Raw genomic sequence first — 24,542 nt, forward strand, 5'->3', positions numbered from 1 at the left:
CTAAGAGGAGCATATAATCTAGTACGGATCAAAGAAGGAGATGAATGGAAGACTACGTTTCGAACCAGGTATAGACATTTCGAATATAATGTCATGCCCTTTGGACTCACGAATGCACTAGCTGCTTTTCAACATCTCATGAATGATGTATTTCGTGAATTCTTAGACAATTTTATCATCTGCTATCTAGACGATATCCTGATCTATTCTAAGAACGTCGAAGAACATGAAATACATGTTCGTCAAGTATTACAAAAACTTAGAGATGCAGGATTGTACGCCAAGATGGAAAAGTGTGTATTTCACACTACTCAAGTTGACTTTTTAGGATACATCATTTCAAATGATGGTCTCATGATGGATTCTAAGAAAGTCCAAACAATCATGGATTAGAAGATTCCAAAGACTGTAAGAGATGTCCAATGTTTCTTGGGATTTGCCAATTACTATTGGATCTTCATCAAAGATTTCTCACGAGTTGCAGCTCCACTTACACGCTTGACTAGTAAAGATAAATTCCAATGGAATCAAGAAGCGGAAGCAGCATTTGAAGCCTTGAAGACATCGTTTGTCTCTGCACCAGTCTTATATCGTGTTGATTTTTCCAAGGCATTTTTTATGGAAATAGATGCATCAGATTTTGCCTTGGGTGCAGTTTTATCACAAATGGGAACAGATGACAAACTTCATCCGATAGCTTTTCATTCAAGAAAATTCTCAGCAGCGGAGATCAATTATGAGATCCACGATAAAGAACTTCTTGCGATCGTGGATTCCTTTCAAGAATGGCGTCATTATTTAGAAGGTGCTTCTAGTCCAGTCACTGTGTATACAAATCACAAGAACCTCGAGTATTTCATGTCAGCACGCGTATTGAATCGTCGTCAAGCTCGTTGGAGTATGTCTTTGTCAAGATTCGAGTTCATTATCACTTATCGGCCAGGAAAACAACAAGGTTTATCCGATGCCCTATCTAGACGTTCTTCTTTGCACCAAAAGAAGGAGATGCAACTTTTGAGCAACAAAGAACGGTCCTCTTGAAACCGGAGCAATTTCATCTCCGAGCAATGAAATCAACATTAACTGTTGATTCAACTTTTCTCAAGCAAATCCAGTCCAGTATGTCCTCAGACCCTCTTATTTATGATATCGAGAATAATTCTTCCAAGTCTCATGATCCTTCTAAGTTCGAGTTCAAGAATAATCTATTATATTTTGAAGGACGCCTATATGTTCCAGAAGGAGAAGCACGTTTACGTGTTCTTCAAGCACGTCATGACTTTCCAACAGCAGGGCACTTTGGATATAATAAGACTTTGGAACTCATATCAAGAGATTTTTGGTGGCCACAAATGTCGAAGTCAGTCAAAGACTTTGTACAATCATGTGATATTTGTTCAAGATCAAAAATTCCTCGTCATCGACCTTACGGACTTCTTCAGCCATTACCTATACCAGAACAACCATGGTCTTCTGTTTCTATGGACTTCATTTGAAATCTTCTAAGCTTAGGTTCTTATGACTCTATATTTGTGATAGTAGATCGCTTCACCAAGATGGCACATTTTGTGCCATGTACAAAATCTATCATAGGTGAAGAAACAGCTAAGCTTTTCATTGATAATATCTATCGCTATCATAGATTACCTAAAGATATCATATCGGATAGGGGAACTCAATTTGTGTCAAGATTTTGGAGGACCCTTTTCAAGATTTTAAAAGTGGACATAAAGCTATCTTCGGCTTTCCATCCTCAAACTGATGGACAAACAGAGCGCGTAAACCAAGTCTTGGAGCAATATTTAAGGTGTACTATCAACTACCAACAAGATGATTGGATAACCCTTCTGCCATTGGCAGAGTTTGCTTATAATAATATGGTACATTCTTCCACGCAACAAACACCTTTCTTTGCCAATTATGGCTATCATCCACGACTTGATACTTTTGATTTTTCAAAAGTTGATAATCCTGCAGCAGAAGATATGGCAAATCGGTTGTCAGAGTTACATGCAATAATGAAGACGCAATTGAAGGAAGCTCAAGAACGACAAAAGATAAACGCAGATCTATATCATAAGGAGCAACCACAACTCAACGTGGGTGATAAGGTATGGCTACTTTGTCGCAATATCAAGACTACTCGACCTTGTGACAAGTTGGACTATCGTAGGCTTGGCCCCTTTTCTGTTTTTGAACAGATCAACCCAGTTGCATATCGGTTACATCTACCGGAGTCAATGAAGATCCATCATGTATTCCACGTGTCTCTTCTTGAACCATATAAGACAGTGGATATATAAGGAAGAAGACAAATGCCACCGCCTCCTATTGAAGTAGATAATAATGAAGAATTTGAGGTGGAAGAGATATTAGACTCAAGGCGGCGTCGAAATAAGCTGGAATATCTTGTTCATTGGCGCGGATATGATATTAGTGAACGCTCATGGGAGCCATCCAGGAATCTAGCAAATGCATCAGCTGAAGTCAAAGTTTTTCATCAACGACATCCATCAAAATCAAGATGAAAATCTCACTTATAAAAGAGACAAGATTGAGGCAAGATAACATTCAATTTCCTATCCTTGTTTGTAAGTTCTTCGCATTTGTGATGCTAATTAGATGGAGAGCCAACAATGAGCGGATTCAACTCAAGAACCTTCATTTGCTGACCTGCCGGACGAGACATTACGATTGTCACAACCTTCAAGACGACGTAATTGAGATGAAGATCTTCAAGAACGACATGTTCTTCCTCGAATAGATGGTGAGATATAATGCGTTTGGTATCACGATTTGGGAAGGGACTCTCGATGTTTGGTAATTTTGCTAGAGGTAGGAACAACTCCTGATGGTGTTTCGAATATTCTATTCGAAGGAAGTTATGAAGGCCTCAACAATGATCAAATAACTGGGTGGTCTTCCCGCCCTGGTATGGGACACTACCGATGGTTGAGAGGCCCTATCAATCATCTTCGAAGGGAACAGAGATCAGAGTATGTGGCGAATACAATTTGTCGCATCATAGATTTCCTCAACATATGATGACCGCTCCTCGTGGAACTCGTCTCTAGAAGGGGGGATAATGTCACGGCCATAATCATGTAAGCTAATAATTACATATAGAAATAGGTAGAAGTAAGTAAAAGTAGATAAAAGTAAGTTAATTCTATAATATTTAATATAGAAGCCTCCTAGAAACTTTTTAGACGCTGCTTTGACTTCATAGGTGTCTTTAATTGACTTTTTGGATTAGAAACATGGTCAACAAGTTGGCCATGTGCCACACATGTTGTTAGCTTGAAGATCAAGCTAGCTATGTGGCCCACACGTAGAAAAACTTGCCTTGTAAGTCAAGGCATGTGTCCTACAAAGTCAACACATATTGAAGGTCCTATAGAACGTCGCCACGTAGCCCCTAGTTAGATAGTATATATAGAGACAAGAGTGAAGGCTTCTTCACTCTTGTCAACTCCTTTCTTGCTTCTAGTCCAGGTTCAAGAGTCTTTAGTTTCTTGTTTGGTGGCAATAGCCATTCCAGTTTTCTTTTAATATACCTACTTGAGTATATTTTGACTCATTATATCGAGATAGCCTTTTTGTGTATATTTTCCCTCATCGAGTCTTTTGTCCTTGACACATTGGTAGAAATTTATATTGTCTTTAGAAATATAAAAAAGATAGAAATCTTCACATGCTATCATTTATATTAATCATAATAGAATTCGTGTAGAGATGTATGACAATTATTAATAATATTCTATTATAAAAAAATACATATTAGATTTAATATAAGCCCTACTATCATAGTTGAAATTCATTATTATAAAAATATGTGCTTTTAAAAAACTACAAGGCATAATTACCTATAATATAGTAGTAGGTCAGATTTAGTATAGATTTTAAAGTGGTGCAATTCTATTATTGAATGTAAGATTGGTGATTTGTATAAAGTTATTAGTGTCTAATAACTCTAAGTTATTTAGTTGAATTTTGAAGATGCAAGTGAAGAATTTTGAATAAAGCACAATCAATTTGTTGTTAGAAGTCAATAACATGTAGACTTTAATGCAATAATGCAATATACAAGTTCAAATTAGATGTAGCTTATTGAGATTATGAAAATTGTTTGATATCAAAAGAGAGTTGTTAAAAGATATTGATTTATTGTCATGGACTTCAAAGTAACCATCTTCTAAAGTAAAAAAAATGCTAACTTGTTTGTTGGTTTAATTTGATGATTAATTTGTAGATATTAAGAGATAAAAGTTCTATGTTAAAAAATAAATAGTCAATCATAGTTTGAATGTTTGTAATAATCTATGAAAAGTGGGTGCCTTTTAGGCCAATGAGAAGGTCAAAAATTGTAATACATTATTTAGATCTGAAAAAAACTTTGAAGGTTACCTTATTTTCACCAAAACAATTAAAAAAAACTATTTTGTAACAAAAAAACGATTGCTCAATGCAATGCATTGAGCAATCAAAAATAGAATATAGTTAATTTGTGCTAAAGTTAATAAATTGGCAGAAAATAAATTATTGTTTAGATTAGATAGGTATAGAGTTTTGAAACTCTTGCATAAAAATATATTAGTGGCATGATGATTTTTTCTAAATTTGTAAATGATAGTTAAATCAAACTTTACAAAAAAAAAGAGCCATAGTGCTAATTATTTAGATACTTGAAGTTTGTTGACCCTATACATTAATGCTATGTGTTAAATGCAAATAATGACAGAATTTTCAGATTGTATAAATTATGATTATGATTTTATTTTTGTCATTATTTAATTCTTCTCTATCATTAATAGAAGGTAAAAAGAGTAAACTATGGATTAATAACGGCTGTTAGTAGGATTATAGATCAACATTATATCAAGGGCAATGTTTGATATATTTGTATGGACATAGAATTTGAGATTTCAATAGATGTGAATGAAGATTAAAGCATTTGTATTATATATTTTGATGGTATCAAAGGTCGTTTGACAATCTTCATAGTATTCAAAATACATGCTTTTTTTAATACGATGATTGAAAGATGCCTTGATTCTAGCATAGATATAATAATAGGATTAATTAAACATAAAAATATTATTATAGATATTGGCATCTTGACATTTTTTAAAAGTATTATTTTAAGAAAGATTTGAATCTTTTGCAAGCTAATAGTTTTTTTTTTTCTTCTTTGAAAGAAATAGCCAAAAATCAATAAAAGAATATATTATAAAAATAAATTTATTGGAGTCAAACTTTACTTTAAGTTTTTGACATTTAAAAAAAAAACTAATTTGGCAAGGTTATTCTAATATTATTTAATTTTTTGAATGAATTTTGTTGAATTTTTTTGAAATATATATTTTTTGAAAATAAAAGTAAATATACATCTTTGCTAGTTTCAACTTTAAAGCTAAAAAATCTATAAATATATGTATATATTAGTTTTTTAGAACAATAATAATTAGAGATAGCAAAGTGACTTAAAATTTATTTATTTTATAAATCAAGTGCTACAAAATTGGTCAATATTCTTACAAATTTCATACGCTCTCTAGAAACTTATGTAATACCATGCTTTATAAAAAGAGATGTTAATTAATTAAGTTAATTAAGGACAATTCAGAAGAATCAATTCAAAATAGAAATTTGGATTAATTGAATTTTGATAGTAGAAGATAGGATAGAGATAATTAATTCACATAAAATAATTAGTAGGTTCTAGATAATAGTAGGCATATTAGAAATATGTAATCTAAGTAAGAACTAACTGTCTGAAAGTTTGAGATAAAATAGGTTAGGTCATTTAACAATAAAAAGACATCTAGCTATTGTTCTTAAAAAAATTAAATAAAAATATATAAAAGATATAAAATATAAAAATATATATAACTAAAAAAGTGAAGAATTATAAGAACTTATATGTATAAAGATAAAAAGAGGAATCAAATGATATTAAGTATCTAATATAGATAAAAAAAAAATTATTATCAATTTAATTATTGATACATCAATCTTCTTTAAACTATTCTCAAATATTTTTTTAAAAAAATAAAGAAACTATGTATTTAATTTCTAATTTTTTATTCAATTTTTTTTATTATTATTACTAACAAACAAAAGATTTATGTAATTCAATTTAATTAGTAGTTGATGCAAAGTTCCTTCTAATTAGAATTTTATCTATAATTTTTTTGTTTTAATATAAAAATGGATGTTTTTAAAATTGACATGAACAAATTGATATTTGATAAGAAGAATGATTAATAAGATAATTTATTCTTTTAAAAAGAATTAAAACTAAGTCTAGAATGAACCTTTGAATCTACTAGTTTTCTTACATATTATATCCAAAGTACCAAAATTTAGACTTTCATGTATTTTGTATAATAAATTTTATCATTTTTATTTTGAAATGTATATATTATTAATAAAAATGGCTTCATAAATTAAATCAATAATTTCTTAATGTAAAATCTAAGATTTATAGTATTAATAATGAAATTTGATTTAATTCAATATTTGGCTATTTTTTTAAATATATCAAGAAGGTCTTTATAAGACCATGCAAAGATATACTTATAATTGTAAAATAAGAATTTGGATGTTACTATTTATCAAGATAAAAAGTGGAAATTCACCTAAATAATATAATGGTGAATTTTAATATCTAAATTAAACAAATATGATATTATTTCTTTGTTTTTATTCTAACCTTTGTTATGGAGGTTAAAAAAAATATTTGTATATTTGCATTGTGTCAAGGACATGAATCTTGAAGAAAGAAATCTTTAATACATTCTTATGTTACTCAAATAGATTAAAAAATTATTTAAAGTTGGTAATATATTGAACTAAAATGGCTATTGTTAAAGACAAGAAGACTAAAAAGTCTTAAAAAAAGACTAAAGATAAAAAAAAATATTGATAAGAGTGAAGAAGGCTTCACTCTTGCCTCCATAAATACTTTCTAACTAAGAACTACCTTGCAATATGCTATAGAATCTCCAATATGTATTGAATTTGACAAACACATGTCTTAACTTATCTTACAAATTATTTATATATAGGCCATATAATTAGCTTGTTTCATAAGCTATTAACACATGTGATACATAGCTAACTTATTAACCAAGTTTCTAGCCTATTAATTAATTTAAAATAAGTGTAAAGTCAAAGTAGCATCTATAAAGCTTCTAGAAAGCTTCTCTAGAAGATATTATAAAATTAATCTATTTTTACCTACTTCTACCTAATCATATAGGTAGTTATTGGAGTAAATATGTATGTTCGTGATATTACCTTCCTTCTAGGAACAAGTTCAATAAGGAGCAATCATCAATTTTCATAGATCTTGCTATTCTTAATCTTGATTTTGATGGATGTCGTCTATGAAAAGATTGAGCGCAAATTCCACCATTTTGTGAAACTACTACTATACAACATGTTTGAGAGATAGAATGGAAAACTTACAATTGTGCAATTGCTAAATTAATTCGATGTAGGTGTTTATAATTTAATTTAATTTATTACCTTTTAAGAAATGATTATTAATATTTATTAATATTTTATTATTATTATTATTATTTTATTTAAAAATAAAAATTAATTTATTAATTTATTTAAAATATTAATATAGATATATAAATATAGATTATGATAATAATAATTTATTGATTTATTTTAGGATATAAAATTTATTTTTTATATAAAAGAAAAGAAAAGAAAATAATAAAATAAAAATAAAAGTAGAATAAAAATAAAAATTAAATATAAAAAAATAAAGAATAAATTAAAATAAATTAAGGATTAGAAGTTAAAATTTCAATTAAGGTTAAGTCAAAAGTCAGAAGGCAAAGAGTAAAAAGAAAGAAAACAAGGTAAAGATGGAAGGAACTAACTTCAACCGTGCTCCACTTGAAGGAAATAAATCTCTTTTTACTCCAAAATTTGCCAAAACTTTGGAACAACTTCAAATCTAATGATTCTTTCTTGATTGAGAATTCAATTTAAAGATGCTCCTGCTTCAAAAATCTTCATATCATTCCAATACTTGAGCCATGAGAAATTCGCCTTCAAAGTTGAGTAATTGGGACAGTTGTGGCAGCCTACCCCCCTTCACTTGGAAATTTGCCAAAAACTAAAATCGGCTTCAATTTCTATAAAATCAATGTCCTTAAAAGCTCAGCTTATAAAACTTTTTTATCTCAAAAACTCAAAAGAATCTAGTTATAAGACACTGAGGATTGCCTTTTCAAAATTGAGTAACCCAAACTACCAAGGTAGCCAACTCCCTTGAACTCAACAATTCACCAAAAATTCATTTTAATTCCAAATCAAGCCAGTCTTAGCTTGTTGGGAATCTAACAAAAAGTAGTTTTTGATAAGAAAAAATAGAGTTATAAAAACCATAGATTGATTGAGAAAAATCTAAGGCCCTTCAAATCCTTTTTATTATTGAAGTATTAGAGAACTATTAATTCCAATGGAGTGCCTTTTTAACCATTACAAGTACTTCCAAATACAAAATCAATGCCTCTACATACTTATAAGGTCCATAATGAGATCTAGAATCCAAATGAGATTAAAGTTAGGATTTGAGGCCAAAATTTGGCATGATTTTGCTTTTCATCTAAAAAAAAAGAAAAAGACTCCGGACAACCAAATCCTCTTATTAAAGTAAGTAGAGGATCATGGAAGGTGGTCTTATACAATTTTCATAAAGATATTTATCTTTAAATATTTTAGTAATTATTAAAAATTCCTTCAAAAATGTTATCTTCATGGCTTTAATTATATTTTGATAGAGAGGGTGTTGATCTTGTTTTCTTCACATCATGATATGAACCTAACGCCACTATTGTATTTTAAAGGCTTCTATTAATTAAAAAAAAAAATTATTGCTTAAATTTGTTGAATTTGGAAAAAAACTTCAAAACTGCCATTGTTAACCTTCATTAAAATCTTTTAGAAAATTATGATTTTAATTCCCTCTAAATCATATGAGATGATTGTAGGTGAATTCATAGACTCTCAATCAATTCTTATAATAATGACTAACAACATCTAAATTATTAATACTAACTAAATTATTATTCTAATTTTTAAAATCTTATTACTTCATCTTAATTAACTCAATTCAAAGAATTAGGCTAGGATTTGTACCGTAAAAAGGTTACAACCTTCAAAACTCTATAAAACTAGATTTTTCTTATACAAATCATAATTTAATTTATCCAATTATCACAAAATAAGGAAAAAATTAAAAAAATAAATTTTAGAACATAATTGAGAGCTCACAAAAAGCTTCAACTTTCTTTGCTATATTTGTAAGATTTTTTATTCACTTCCATATGTATTTTTTAATATATTATTTGTTCTAAATATGGTATCTCAACCTATTTTGGTACCGCCTTGAATCTAAGACTTCTTCTATCTCAAACTTTTGATTATTATCTATTTCCATAGGAGGAAGTGGTATTTGTCTTCTTCTAGAAATATTCACTATCTTATATGGTTGAAGAAGAGATACGTGGAATATGAGATGGATATTTATAGACTTTGGTGTCGTATTATATAAAGCCTTGCTTGAGAGTGTACCGGGCACCTAGTTGTGGAAGGTAGAAGGTATATTGCAAAAACATGATTCTAATTCTAATAGAATCCTAAATAATTTCAATTAAATCTTAACAATGCTAATCAAGCTTTAATCAATCCAAAGAAATTCAAAAGAAGTATTAAAATGAAATCTAAAATTATATTTTAAATAATTTTTATTAAAAACTTATTTTAATATTAATTAAAATTATAATAGTCCTTACTTAAATCTTAATTCAAATCCTAACTAAATCTTAAACAAATCCTAAATCCTAACCAATTTCTAAATCCAAAATCATATCCTAATCAAATTAATCTAACCTTAGAGAAGTTTAAAACCTCAATATCTATCAATTATAATACTCATATTTTTTAAGATTTTATACACCTTTCAAAAACTAAGTTATCAACAAGCACACAAAATTTGAAGATCAAACTTACCAAATAGAAGATCAATCCTAAATTCTGCTCGGGTATTGGTTGGCCTCCTACTCCAATCTAAATATTGAACTTCCAATATTAATATCTCCTTCTTAAACCATTGAATTGCCTTCAAAATATACTTAAACTATGGAAAATCAAGTCTAGTCTCAACATAAAAAAAATCACTTCAATCCAATCAATAAATTGTTAAAGATCTTAAAAATACTCACTGACCTTTAAATTCTAATTTTTGAGACTTGAACCCACAAAAACCTTCACACTTCAATCTAACTATTTAATTGACCTCAAAATCTTTACACACACTAATAATTAGAAAAAAAATATATTTCCCAAAATTAATCTATATACATACAACAAAAATCAAGAAACCATCAATTTTGTAAATATAATTTTATTTTTCAAAATCTAATCCAATCAAGAATATCAGTAATTTTGAAAATCTTCCAAAAGTTGAATTTTAACTCAATTAATATAAAATCAATGCTAAAAAATTTCTTGGCTAGTTTGCTCTCAAATCCTATTCATTGATCTACCAAAGAACCTTGGAATTACTAAAGGTACAAGGTTTTGTACTTTAGAGTTTGATTTTCACCTAGGTTGACAACTCGTCTTCTTTGGATATCAATATTTGATAAATTAAGGTAATTTTTATTTGAACCTATAGATAATTTCTTTCTAAACATGTCTATATCGATTGCTTATCTCATTTACTTTGATTTGAGGTATTTATGCCCTTACAAAGCAAATAGAAGTTCTTTCTTTAAAAAGCAGCATGAAGACTAAAATTTTTATTACCTTCCTATCATTTATCCTTTTTTTTTGTACCACAACTCTTTACTAGGCTCTTCTATAACATCTATTTTTTTTTCACCATATAATTGTATCATTACATGACATTGATAGATGTAATTGATAAGAAATAAGATTAATTTATTTACAAATAAAAAAAGATCCAAGTCTACAATAATCAAACTAATTACAACAATAAATAATCTTGATATTGTATTGAAGCAACCATATCTTATCATCCACATTGAATTGTGGTTGTTCTTTGCAATAAGTATCTGTATTAATCTTTTGTCATTCTTGAGCTCCCTTTAACTATGCTTTCATTGTTGTATACAGCTTTAATAAATAATTTTCCAAATCTTTTGCTATAAGATTATCAACTTTTAAAAAGTTAAAAAAGTCATGTTATAAATGGTAATCATAATTAGCAAATAAAGATATTTTTTGAATAAAAGATTTTATCAAATTATTGTATACAAATACTACGAATGGCAAAAGAATCATACAATGATCTTGATGATAGTTTATGATATACCTCAAATACTGCTCTATAATTTCATTCACTCATTCCAATTATCAATCAATTTGAAAATAAAAAGTCAAAGAGAGCTTTATATCTACTTTTAGAATCTTAAAAAATATTTTTTTAAATCTTAATAGAAATTAAATCTCTCTATTCAATATAATATCTTTGAAAAATCTACAATAGCAATAGATATTATCAAGAAAATACTTAGATATTTCTTCACTTGTGATAGATTTTGTACATAGTACAAAATATGCTATTTTGATAAAATGATCTACTATTATAAATATAAAATCATACAAACTTGAAACTAAAAGATCTATCATAAAATCTATGAAAATAAAAGACCATGATTGTTTTAGAATAGATAATGGTTGAAGAAGTCCATAAGGTTGATGATGAGGATTTTTTATCTTAAATAAATACCACATGATTGTTCAAAGTCTTTAATTTCCTTTCATATTTGAGGCCACTAAAAATCTTTTAATATTAGCTCCAAAGTTTTATTATATTCAAAATCTCTAGCTATTGAAAAGTCATATCTTTGTAGACATAATTATATTTTGTCTTTTAGAATATATAATCATCCTTCAAAATAGAGTAGATTATTTTTAAATTCAAATTAAAAAATATTTTGATCTAAAAAAATTATTCTTGATCTCATAAATAAGAAGATTAAAGGACATACTTGATTAAATTTGTTTGACAAAGGTTGAATCAACAGTCAATTTTGATTTTATTGCTCAAAGATAAAAATATTTTAGCTTCAAGAAAATCATTCTTTATTAATCAAAATTTTCATTTTTTTTCTTTTAATATAAGATAAGAATATCTAAAAATGGCATCTAATAAACCTTCTTATTTTTTAAGTTGATAAGTGAACTTGAAAACAAATCTTGATAAAGACATGTTTCAACGAGCTTGATAAAAATTCAAAACACTTGCTGACATGAAGTACTCAAGATGCTTGTAATCTATATGTATGATAACTAGACTTAAGGCACCTTCTAAATAATGAGACCATTCCTAAAATGAATCCATAATTGAAAGAAGCTCTTTATTATAGATCTCATAAATAATTTTGATTATTAAAGATTTTCTAGAATAAAAAGCTATTAAATGGAGCTTGTCATCTTCTCCTATTTATAACAAAATAGTACCTATAACAAAGTCTAATGCATCTATTTTTATAAAGAATGTCTTAAAAAATTGATGCAATATAAAATTGGAGCAAAAATAAATATTATCTTTGAAGCTTCAAAAGATGTTTCTTTGCTTTATTCAAGTTTATCTTTACATATGAGACGTGTAAAAAGAGTCGCAACTTCAAAAAAGTTTTTAATAAAGATCTTATAATAATTAGCAAATCTCAAAAAATATTGCATATCTCTGATTGTTTTTAGGATCTTCCAATCCATAATATTCTAAATATTCTTTAAGTCCATCATTAGTCCTTTGTTGGAAATAATGTATCCTAAGAAGTCAACTTGAATAGTATGAAATATGTACTTTTTATCTTGGCATATAATCTTGTATCTTTAAGTTTTTATAATATATGACAAAAATAAAATTGATATTCTTGTGTATTTTTAGAATAGATTAGAATATTATCTAAATAATAGATAATAAAATTATTAAGAAATTTACAATAAAATATCATTTGTGATATGTCAAAAAACAATTGATATATTTGTAAGTCCAAAAGGCATGACATTATATTCAAAATATCCATATCTAGTTCAAAAAGTAGTCTTTTATTTATCTCATTTTTTGATGCAGACTAGGTTGTATACTCTTCATAGATCTATTTTTGTATATAAATTTTTTTGATTGAATTTGTCAAAAAGTTCTAAAATCAGAAGTAAGAGTTATGTATTCTTGATGATAATCTTATTAAGTCCTTGATAGTCAATGCACATTTGCAAAGATCTATCATTTATCTTTACAAATAAGATATGAGCTCTTCTTGGAGATTTTCAATGGCATATGAAATTTTTAGCTAAGTTTTTATTAATATATTAAGTTAATGCTCTTGAATCTAACAAAGCTAATATTTTGTGATTTTTTGGTCCTAAATAAACTTCTATAGTAAAATAAGGTGGAAGATTTTAGAAAAGAATAGAACCTTTACTAGAAGTTATACAAGATTCCAACCGCACAATTCCTATTGTAGTTAAAAAATTTATTTTCCAACACATTGTCTTTTTTGGCAACTATGCTTCTCAGTTTGTGATTGCATTGTTTTTTTTGTACAATGTTGAATATTGTGTTTAGTTTTTCTATAATATAAGTACAAGATGTTGTTTAGTCTTTTCTTACTCCATGAGGGATTTAAAACATACCATATCAATTTGCACTAGCTTTGGACTTGATGAATAAGTTTATAAAAACTTTGAAGTTTTTGTCATTACTTGACTTGTTCTTCTCCAACCAAATCTTTATTCTTAACATCTTCAAATAATAAATTATTACATGCAATGGCTTAAATAATAAATTATTTTAAAGATTCTACTTTTGACATCGTTAATAATAAATCTTTGATGTTATCTTTCAATCCATATTAAAATTGATTGATAAGAGCTTTGTCATTCTAATCCATGTTGCAAGCAAGATTTTGGAATTCAATAATATAAATAGTGGTTGATTGTGATCCTTTTCATAAAGATAAAAGTTTGGTCTTTACTACTCTTTCTTGATCATTTTTTTCAAATTTGGTCCAAAATACTTCTAAGAATGAATTCAAATCATAAAAGAATTGTGAATCTTTTTCCATCAAAGGTGTAAACCAAAAAAGAGCACTTCTAGATAGAAGTGAGTCTATAAATCCAACTTGAGTAAATCCATCATGGTATTGAAAGGCATGCAACTTTAGATAAAGCTTGACTTATTGTAGAAATTCTTAAAATTTTAATCTTTTTCTATCAAACTTCTTGGGCATAATAATCCTTGCTCCTATTTTACTTATCAAAGCAAAACTTCTTTGATTTAGTTATGAGATAAATTTACTTACTTCTTTCAACTCCATAACTTCTTAATATAGACTTTGAACTTCTTTTATAAGTATAGGATTGATGTTTCCATAGTTGGCACTTGTCATGCTTGAAATTTCCGCTTTAAGAATATTAAAAAGTTTTTAAATATTAGTAATGATTGCAAATCTATTCTTACTTCGGCCAAGTGTAGCATCTATAATTTTTCTTTCTATTTTAAATAACTTAACAAATTCACAAGTCAAATTAAAAGAGGATAATTTGCAACTTCTAATATCAAATAAAAACTTACACAAAGAGAGATAATCCACTTTCTTTAAAGAAGATATCAGTATTAAAAAACTATATAATTTTTTTAAAGGTAGATAATTGATAATTTTTAAAATACAACAATAAAAATAAAATAACCTACTTATTTTTAAAATAAGATAAAAATAATAAGTTAGCATTCTTGTCAAACTGTCAAAGATATGAATCTTAATGAAAGAAAACCTCAATTCAATCTTATGTCACTCAAAAAGACTAAAAAAACATTCAAAGATGATATAATATTAAACCAGAATGGTTATTGCCAAAGATAAGAAGACTAAAAAGTCTCAAAATAAGATTAAAGACTAGAAAAACATTGACAAGAGCAAAAAAGGCTTCATTTTTGCCTCCATATATACTCTTAACTAGGAGCTATGAAGTGATATTCTATAGGACATCCAAAATGTGTTGACTTTGCAAGACATATATCTTAACTTCCAAGGAAAGTTTTCTATATGTATGCTCTATAGTTAGCTTATTATAAAAGCTATAAAGACGTGGTTAACTTGTTGACCAAGTTTCTAACCTATCAATCAACTACAAATACATGTATAGTCAAAGCAGCATCTATAAAGCTTTTAGAAAGTTTTTCTAAAAAATATTATGAAATAAATCTACTTTTACATACTTCTACTTAATCATATACATAAATATTATAATAAATATACATGTCTATGACATATAGTTAAAAAACTTTTTTTTTGATGTATCATCTTTTTAGCAATTATGCTCATTCTTTTGTAATTGCATTGTTTTTTTAAATGATATTGAGCAATGTACTTGGATTCTTTACAATATAAATAGAAATCTTATTGACAATGATGAGTCTTTTCTTACTTAATAAGAGGTTTAAAATGTATCATGTCAATTTGCATAGGCTGTAGCTTGAATAAGTAAGCTTTTGAAAACTTAGAAGCTGTTGTTATGGCTTGACTTGCACTTCTTTAATTAAATCTTTGTTCTTAATATCTTTTAAGAAATCAATTATTACATGAAATGGCTTAAACAAGAAATTGCTCTATTAAATCTACTTTTGATATTTTCAACAATAAATCTTTGATATTATCTTTTAATTTATATTAAAATTTATTAATAAGGGCATTGTCATTCCAATCCATGTTGTAAGCAAGATTTTGGAATTCAGCAATATATGTGGTGGTTGAATGTAATCCTTATTTTAGAGATATAAACTTGGTCTTTGCTATCTTTTTTTGATCACTTTTTTCAAATTTAGCTTTAAACACTTCCAAGAATGAATTCGAATTATAGAACAATTATGAATCTTTTTCCACTAAAAAAGCAAATCAAAAGTAAATTTTCAAGCTTTTTCCACTAAAGGTGCAAACTAAGAAGAAATTTTCTTTTTATAGATAATTCAAAAAAATTCAAAGAATTAAATTAAAAGAGGATAATCCACAACTTCTAATATCAAATGAAAATTTCTACAAAAGAGAGATAATCGACTTTCTTTAAAGAAAAAATTTGTGTTAGAAAACTAAATTATTTATTTAAAAGATGATAATCTATAACCATCAAAATACATCAATAGAAGTAGAATAATCTATTCACTTTTAAAAAAAGACAAGAAAAATAAATTATTAGATCTTGTCAAACTATTAAGGATATGAACCTCAAAGAAAAAAATCCTCAATACAAACTTCTGCCACTCAATACAACTGAGAAATTATTCAAAGTTGATATTATATTGAAATGGAATGGCTATTATCAAAGATAAGAAGACTAAGAAGTCTTAAAACAAGTCTAATGATTAAAAAGACATTGATAAGAGTGAAGAAGGCTTCACTCTTACTTCTATATATATATATATATATATATATATATATATTATAACTAGAAACTATGTGGCCATATGCTATAGAACTTTAATAGATACATGTCTTAACTTACAAGGTAAGTTATTATATGAAGGCCACATGGTTAGCTTGTTCCACAAGCTACTAGTATGTGTGATACATGGCTAATTTATTGACCAAGTTTCTAGCTTATTAATTAACTATAAACAAGTATAAAGTCAAAAGAATATCTATGAAGCTTCTAAAAAGTTTTTTTAAAAGTTATTATAGAATTGATCTACTTTTATCTACTTCTATCTAATCATACAAGGAATTATTGGAATAAATATATAAGTATTTTATCATGTAAAAATTAATTAATAAGCTAGAAATTGTTGTATCATGTGAAAATTAGCTTAAAAATATATTAGACATCTAGATATGTAAGGATATTATTTTTTCTTGAAGGTAGATATTCAATCCAAAAAAATAATGGATAAGGTATTTAGAAATACCTTGATAATTTTAAATAACCTAAAAAATCTTATTATACTATATTCAACTTCAAACAAATCTTGAATAATTCTTAAAAAAAACCAAATTAAATCTTAAAGAAAATTAATCCTAAAAAATCACAATAAATTTTAAAGAAATTATTTTTAAAAAAATCCTAATAGAATCCTAATCAAAACTTAATTAAATCCTACTAAAATTCTTAAAAAAATCTTAAAATCATTATCAAAATTAAAGTAAATCCTATCAAGTTTCAATCAAATCTTAAATAAATACTACATCAAATTTTAAACCTTGATAACTTATTGTATCAACTATGATCTTAATTCAAATTTCTTACAAAATTTAATTTATTAGTTGAAAACAAGCAGACAAACTTTGAAGATGAATTAATTTATACATTAGAAGAAAATGCTTCTAATCTGCTTTGGTGTTGGCCATCATTCTTCTCCAACCTCAAATTAAAACTTCTAATTTCAATATTTTGTTGTTGCATGAATACCTTTGTCTTAAAAATTTCAAGAATATAAAAAAAATTAGTCAACTAATAGCACATCAAGAAATTCATCCAATCAAATATTCAATATTTTTATAATACACTTTATTCTCAATGAATCCGAAATATGGTTTACAAATATTTAAAATTGCTTTTGTGTATGGACTATGAACTTCTCTTGATAAAAATAATAGCCAAAACATATATTGTCATATGATCCAAATATTTTATTTAAAACACTCATACATGAGCTTTTGTGATGGATGTTTGAATGAATTTATTCTTAATACCGAGAAGCACTCCATATTTTATAAAACCATTCTTATAGTGTTATTACTTTTACTTTTTAATAAAACATATTTTATATTTATTTGCAAATGTATATGTAAAATGATGTGGATAGATTTTCCAAAGAACCTTGTCTTATTGAAAACAATCTATTTGATTAGTGATTGTTAATTCTTAATAATGTTTGATACTTGCACTGTTCATGGTATTTAAAATTGAGTGAACAATGATGGCGTAGTTTTCACTACTTACCACAATTCAAGAGAAGGGAAATGGCAAGAAATATTCCAGCTCAGCAGTGGTGCTGACTGATGATTCGTGTACCCTTTCCAAACTCGGTGAATCCTTAGCTGGACCCTGGAGATTTTCGATTGATACCCGGGATGAAGCTATGCGCTGAGTCAGTAGCCATGGAAACTTTTTATCCCTCGTCCGAACTGATCATGTTCGGTTTAGGGGCGTAACACGACCCTCCTCCTCATCTACTGGACAGGCTGACTCAGCCCCTCCAATGCCTCATCGCCCTCTCTCTCATTCATGATGGCTGGAAGGCAGGTGGTTAAGTAAGTAGGTACCAACCCCAATAAACCAGTCGCACTATGAGTTACAACCAGGTTCTGGGATCGAATCAAATGTGGATGGGCTGACGGAGTATTTTGCAGGAAGGTCGAAATATCGTACTCCAGAGGATAACTTTATGCTTTTTTCCTTCTGCTCCGTCTCCTGCTTTTCAAATGCACATATTTCTCTTTCATTTTTTTATTTTATTTTAATTTTTTCTGTGTTCTTTGCTCTGGAAGGTTATGGCGTCCCTTGGGGCACACCCTTCATGTATCTAAATACCACAAACTGGGTGTGGATGAGAATATTATTTTCCTTTGACTATAATAAATGGAGAAAAGATGAACATTTGTTTAGTTTTAGTTTCAAAACGATTCTTACTCAATCTCGTTCGTTTGGTTGTTAGTTGTGGAAACTTTTCAAAAGTTTAGACCAAAAGTTTAAAACCTTCGAAATAGAGTTTTAAAATCCTTGTGAAATCATGTGTCTTTTTTTTATTGTTTTTTAAAAAATCTTTTCATTAATCTCTAGAGTTTTAGACTTTAAAACCTGATTTTTACTAGTAGGAATCATTCTAGATTTAATTAATTATTTATTTTGTGCCTGTTACTTGTTTCTGTCTGTGGACAATTATTAGCCAACGAAGTAAATACAAGATGGTCGTGAGGTACCAGAACCGTGTGAACCACGGTGCGTTCCGCAGTCTCGCGCCACCTATGCCCGCGCCTATTAGGTAGGAGTTCGGTTTTTTCATGTGCTCCGGAACCAATTATCTTGATGCAAGAAGGGCGCATTCACACTGAGCAGCACTAGCAGCACTAGCAGCACTATAGAGTCACCAGCCAACTAACTAACTATTGAACAACAGCCCCCGCCCGCCCTGATCCCCAGAAGCGTAAAGCCGGCACACGCCAGACTGCATTCAATATTTTGTGGGCCCAGTCAGGCTCTGCAAAGAAATCTTTCCTTCTTCCATTTCTTTTATTTCTTACTTCCTTATTACTTCTTCTTCTTCCTCCTCTTTTTCTTTTCAAGACCACCCTCGGCGACGAAGCGCATCTCACATTTCTGGTGCCTCTGTCTGACTGCTTCTTCTGTTTGTTGTGAGCGCTTTCAGAGATATTTTCTATGTTCGCTGGAAATCAGGGGCGCTGCGATTGGCAACGAGTGTAGCGTATTGCGCTCCAATGTGATGTAATCGGTGACGACTCTTGGATAACACATCATACTCTGGTGTCTGTGAGTGCGCGCGCGTGTGTGACGTCGCTGCGTATTAAAGGGAGTGGTGCTGAAGATCCGCCGTTTGAGTTCCAGCTGCGGTGATATTTAAGTGTTTAGTATTTTGTCATAGTTGCTCTGCGCACCGAGTCGGAAGTACTGCGTGGCGTTGCATATAACTGCGATGACAATGCAGTGACAATTGTAAAAGACAGGGTTACGAGAGGGGATGAATCATCCACACTCCACGCTCATCTAAGCTTCTTCACACATTTTTCACTCGCTTATAAAATCCACGAACTAATTATAGCAACTGCAAGTAAAACTCAGTTTGGTGTTTTGTGCCTCGGGGCTATGCTGCATACACGAGCAAGAAGTACTGTTTTTAAACATAGGAAAAATGCATTGAGTGTTCGAAAATGGTGGAATGCTTTTCTGATTTGGAGGGTTTCGAAAGCTTAGACCATGAAATTACAAGTGTGGATTCTGCATTGAAAATCTATTAATGGTTTTGTATTTCTAATTTGAGTTCCAGAAGTACGCCCTTTGATGAACTAGAATGTGTAGAAAGACCAGAATGACACAGTTGTAAGAGGTGTATACATATCTTATGAATATAATATATAAAGTTACATATGTTAGTTAAAATCCAATTTTAGTTAAAGCAATTATCAACATATTTTCTATCAACACAAATACTTAGTTAAAATATTATGTAATTTGTAGAATTTATTATTCTGGTGAATTATGTATATATATATATATATATATATTTATATCAATAAGAAAGTGTATTTATCTAAAACTTAACAATAATAAAGTTGAGATTAAAAAGAAATATGCTTTTGAAGTCATTTAATGCTACAGATCTTTAAATGCTTATTTTTAGAATAAATTCAGTTACATCAATTTTATTGTTGATAAATAATCTAAAAAAACTCTTTTGACAATAAAAAAATATATTATTAACACCAATACATGCATGTTTATATATATATGATGACAAGTTTATCTTGTGAAAATTGTGAGCTTCCACTTACTTACAAATTTAAAGAAAAATAATTTATTTAAAAAAAAATCAAACATGTCTATTTAAGAAGCAATATAATAATTAGAATAAAACTCAGTTTGGTGTTTTTAATTTCATATTTTAATGATGCTCTTGAATTGAATAGACAATTTTAAAAAATTAAGAACATTCAATCTTACAAAAATTAATGTAATGATTTATCTCTAGTTTTAAGTAATTATAAAAAATTATTATTATGTAAAAAGTAGAAAAAAGTCTAATAAAATATTATTCTTACTAAAGACAAAATTAGTTCTTTGTAGTATATTTTTGAAATACTATTATTTACAAAACAATATGCATCAACAACAATAATCACATTAATAAAAATATATCAATTAATTAAAATATATCAACCAAAAATGATATTTTCATATTTTGTTTCATATTAGCTTATCATTATATGAAACAAAATACAAAAGAAATAAAATAATATTTAAAAATTATTCATATACATAGGAATGTTAACAAAATGGGGGTGTGGCTTTAATAACTGCTTATATCAATTGATATGGTGATATTATTTCTTAATCATTGTATGATTTCTTAGAATCTATCATGATTAATTTTCATGCATACAAACCTATAATGTTTTGGTTGTATATATATATATATATATATATATAAATTTTGAAAAAAATTATATGATATTTTCATTTAAAATAAGTTGTTATAAAAATTAAGCTAACATAATTTGATTTGTATTAACAGATTTTCATCATATTGTTTATTTTTTAGTGGATTTTATTACAAATAATTTTAAGGGTATAATTTAATTTTAGTCACAATTGTTTGCTTTAGTAAGTGGACATGTATAGAGACAATTCAAAGAAAAAAATTAGAAGTATAAAAGAAAGATTAAAAAGATAATCTTCAAAGTATACAAATTATATTCAATACTTTACAAAAACATCATAAGTGATTAAAAGATGTTTAATTTAATTTAGATCCAAATGTAGAAGTATTTATTTTTTGACAACATTTGTTTAAACTTAAAATGATGCCATTAAATTAAAATTTAGCAAAATCTTTTATATAAAACCACCACACACATTGAAAAGAAAATAGAATATTAACTTAAGTAAAATGGAAAAAACTACATTCTAACTACACATTTGGCAATTAAAGAACATTCATCTGAAATATATTGTAAAATTTAGTCATTTCAATCCTTCTACATTGTATTTAAAGGATCTTAAATAAATCTTGATTTTCTCCAATTATCAAAGATAGGAAGAAAATATATATATATATATATATATATATATATATCTTCTAAAAAATATAATTTTCTATGACATAAAAAATATCCCAATAGATTCAAGATAGTTTAAATTGTAATCAATAATACATTCTTACTATTTGTGAAAAAATTTATTTCCAAATTAATTTTGAGGTTTTCTTAACATTATTATATTATAAAAACTAACATTATAAAATGCTAGTTGTTAGAACTACCATCAAAACCAAAATTGCAGCTCATGTCTAATGTTTTATTATTGAAGCCACTTGGTAAAAGTAACAAATGTTTGGAATGCAAGCAAATAGTTTGGCAATTGCCAAGGTTAGTTGAACAACACTTGAAATCTGAAATTTGAGAATATTGCAAAGAACAAGATCCTTAATAAACAGAACAAGAAGCATTTGATAAATTAACAAAATTAATGGAAGAAGTAACCAACATGCCTATCATTATGGGATACGAAGAAAACAAAATATTTAACCGAGCACCTTGAAATAGAAAGTTTCAACAAGAAACAATCCAATCATTAATGACAACAACCTTGATTTATAACGGGTGGAATTGCTTAGAGTGGTTATCTGTTGTTGCAACAGGTCATTGTGTATACAAAAATAGAAAATTTAAACTCTTAGAAATTGTGTTTACAAACTGAGTTATAAAAAAGTCGATGTAGTGTAAAGTAAAGTAAATTCATATATGCATTGCTAAAAAATGAGCATTGTAGTTGAAAAAGAATTATTGACGCCTGTCAAAGGAATAAACAAGTCATTGAAATAGGAGGTCAGATGAAAGGACCCTGCATTCTGACCCGTTTTTTTTCCTTTTCTTTTCATTACTTTCCCATGTAACTGGACTGAAATTGATTGTAGAAGACGGTACCCAATGTCGGTTGGGTCAAAACCCTAAAAGTGCAACATTTTGACCACAACACCTGCCAAATCCCTGTAACTCTGTCATTTTGACAACACGAGCCTCATCAAAATCCCAAACCTCTGTCTATTTGACCCCATCAGTTCTTTTAAGTTGCCAGGTGAGATTAATGGTGTTCCAAGTTTCTGGCACAATGAAACATATAATATTATCTGTGTTCAGGAGGACTAGACATTCAACTACCATATATTGGAATATGTCATAAACATTTAGTCCAACATCCTGGTGGTTATTTGAACTTTTACCTATCTATTTATAAAAGAGTTGGACTATTATAAGGTGTTTGAAATTTGGTGTGGGAGATGTATTTGCTACAGACAATCACCGCACTCTTGGAGGTGAATTTATCGGTCATGTGCATTAAAGCCGCTTTGTTTTAGAGGTGAGGTGGGAGATATTCGTGACATCACCCAGGAATTGCAATGACGAATCCAAGTGAAGAGAGTAAGAGAGAGTGGAAGAAAAATAACAGTAAAGAAATTAAAAGATTTTTTTCCACTTGGGACAGAACTTGAACAATTTTTGCAAGCTCACTCTTCTAGAAGTGCAAGTGAATATTGTAAAAAACACACACACATACACACAAAAAAGTAAATAAATAAATAAATAAATGGAAATCTAACCATCTGTGCGTCTGTATTGATATTAAACAAAAAAATTAATGCTTGTAAAATAAATGAGGCTGAATTCCGGTTCAAGTCTTGTTTCTGCTTCTATTTGCTTAACTTCGAGTCAATCCTCACAGAGTAAAGCTACAAACGGCAATTTTGGCATTTAATTAGACACGTCGATGAGGTTTCTTTTTTGCGGATTTTAACTGGGGATCCCACATCCATGAAAAGCCATTGTCCAGTATGGACCCCAACGTATTTGAGAGATGGTTGGGAGTGGTCCACAACTTTTTGGGCAAAGTGTGGGATCGAAAAGTGTGGAAATATTTCAAAAATCAGTTGCCCTGCCTCAAAGGTCGAGGCGCTAGCAAACAGGATGCCCACATGGCCAAATCCGTAAAGTTTACCCAGATGGATCTATTTGTACACTAAGTCCAGCTCTTCCTCAAGGCTTTCCAGAAATCTACACATCCCAGGCGGCTTTACTGCAAACCTCCTTTTATACTTGGAACGCCAAGAAGGCAAAAGCCAAAAGCAGTTTTGCGATTGAGAACCGATTGAAAGGCATACACAGCTGAACACCGACATTGATGAAGATAAAAATATACTTGTAATTGCGGGTGATTCGCAAGACCATTCAAGCTGCTGCTGAGTAGGGTGGATTTGGGTGGGCAAATCTGGCAATTTATTTGTTGTAGAGGCAGTCAGATGTATTTCACCTACCTCCAGCAGTACAAAATTCCTGGAAATGATTTTTGGATGATTATGAAAGCAATAATTCTAAATAAAACTGAAAATTAGAGTCCTGAATTATGATGCTCAGCTGGACACATCAAAAGTCATCTAGATGTCAACGTGTGCACAATTGGAGGGGTGTGTCAATATTCCAATTGTACAGAGAAATAAAACCAATTCTGTCCACTGCACAAAAAGCCCTCTTGCTACGGACCTCTACAAGTCACAACCAACCATGCTTCAAGGGACGCACTAATTGAGGTTCAAGCGGTAGGAGTCTTGGCACTCAATCATTACATGTTCCGTGCCACTTGGAAGTTTCACAGTATAAAGTGCATTAAAACCACTGCAATTGTTATTTGTCTACAAGTCTACAAATTGTAACTCAGTAACAGCTGCTATTTGTCTACAAGTCTAGAACATGAGTGTA

This window comes from Physcomitrium patens, chromosome 15 (assembly GCF_059467195.1).
Source record: "Physcomitrium patens ecotype Gransden chromosome 15, ASM5946719v1, whole genome shotgun sequence".
Lineage (NCBI taxonomy): Eukaryota > Viridiplantae > Streptophyta > Bryopsida > Funariales > Funariaceae > Physcomitrium > Physcomitrium patens.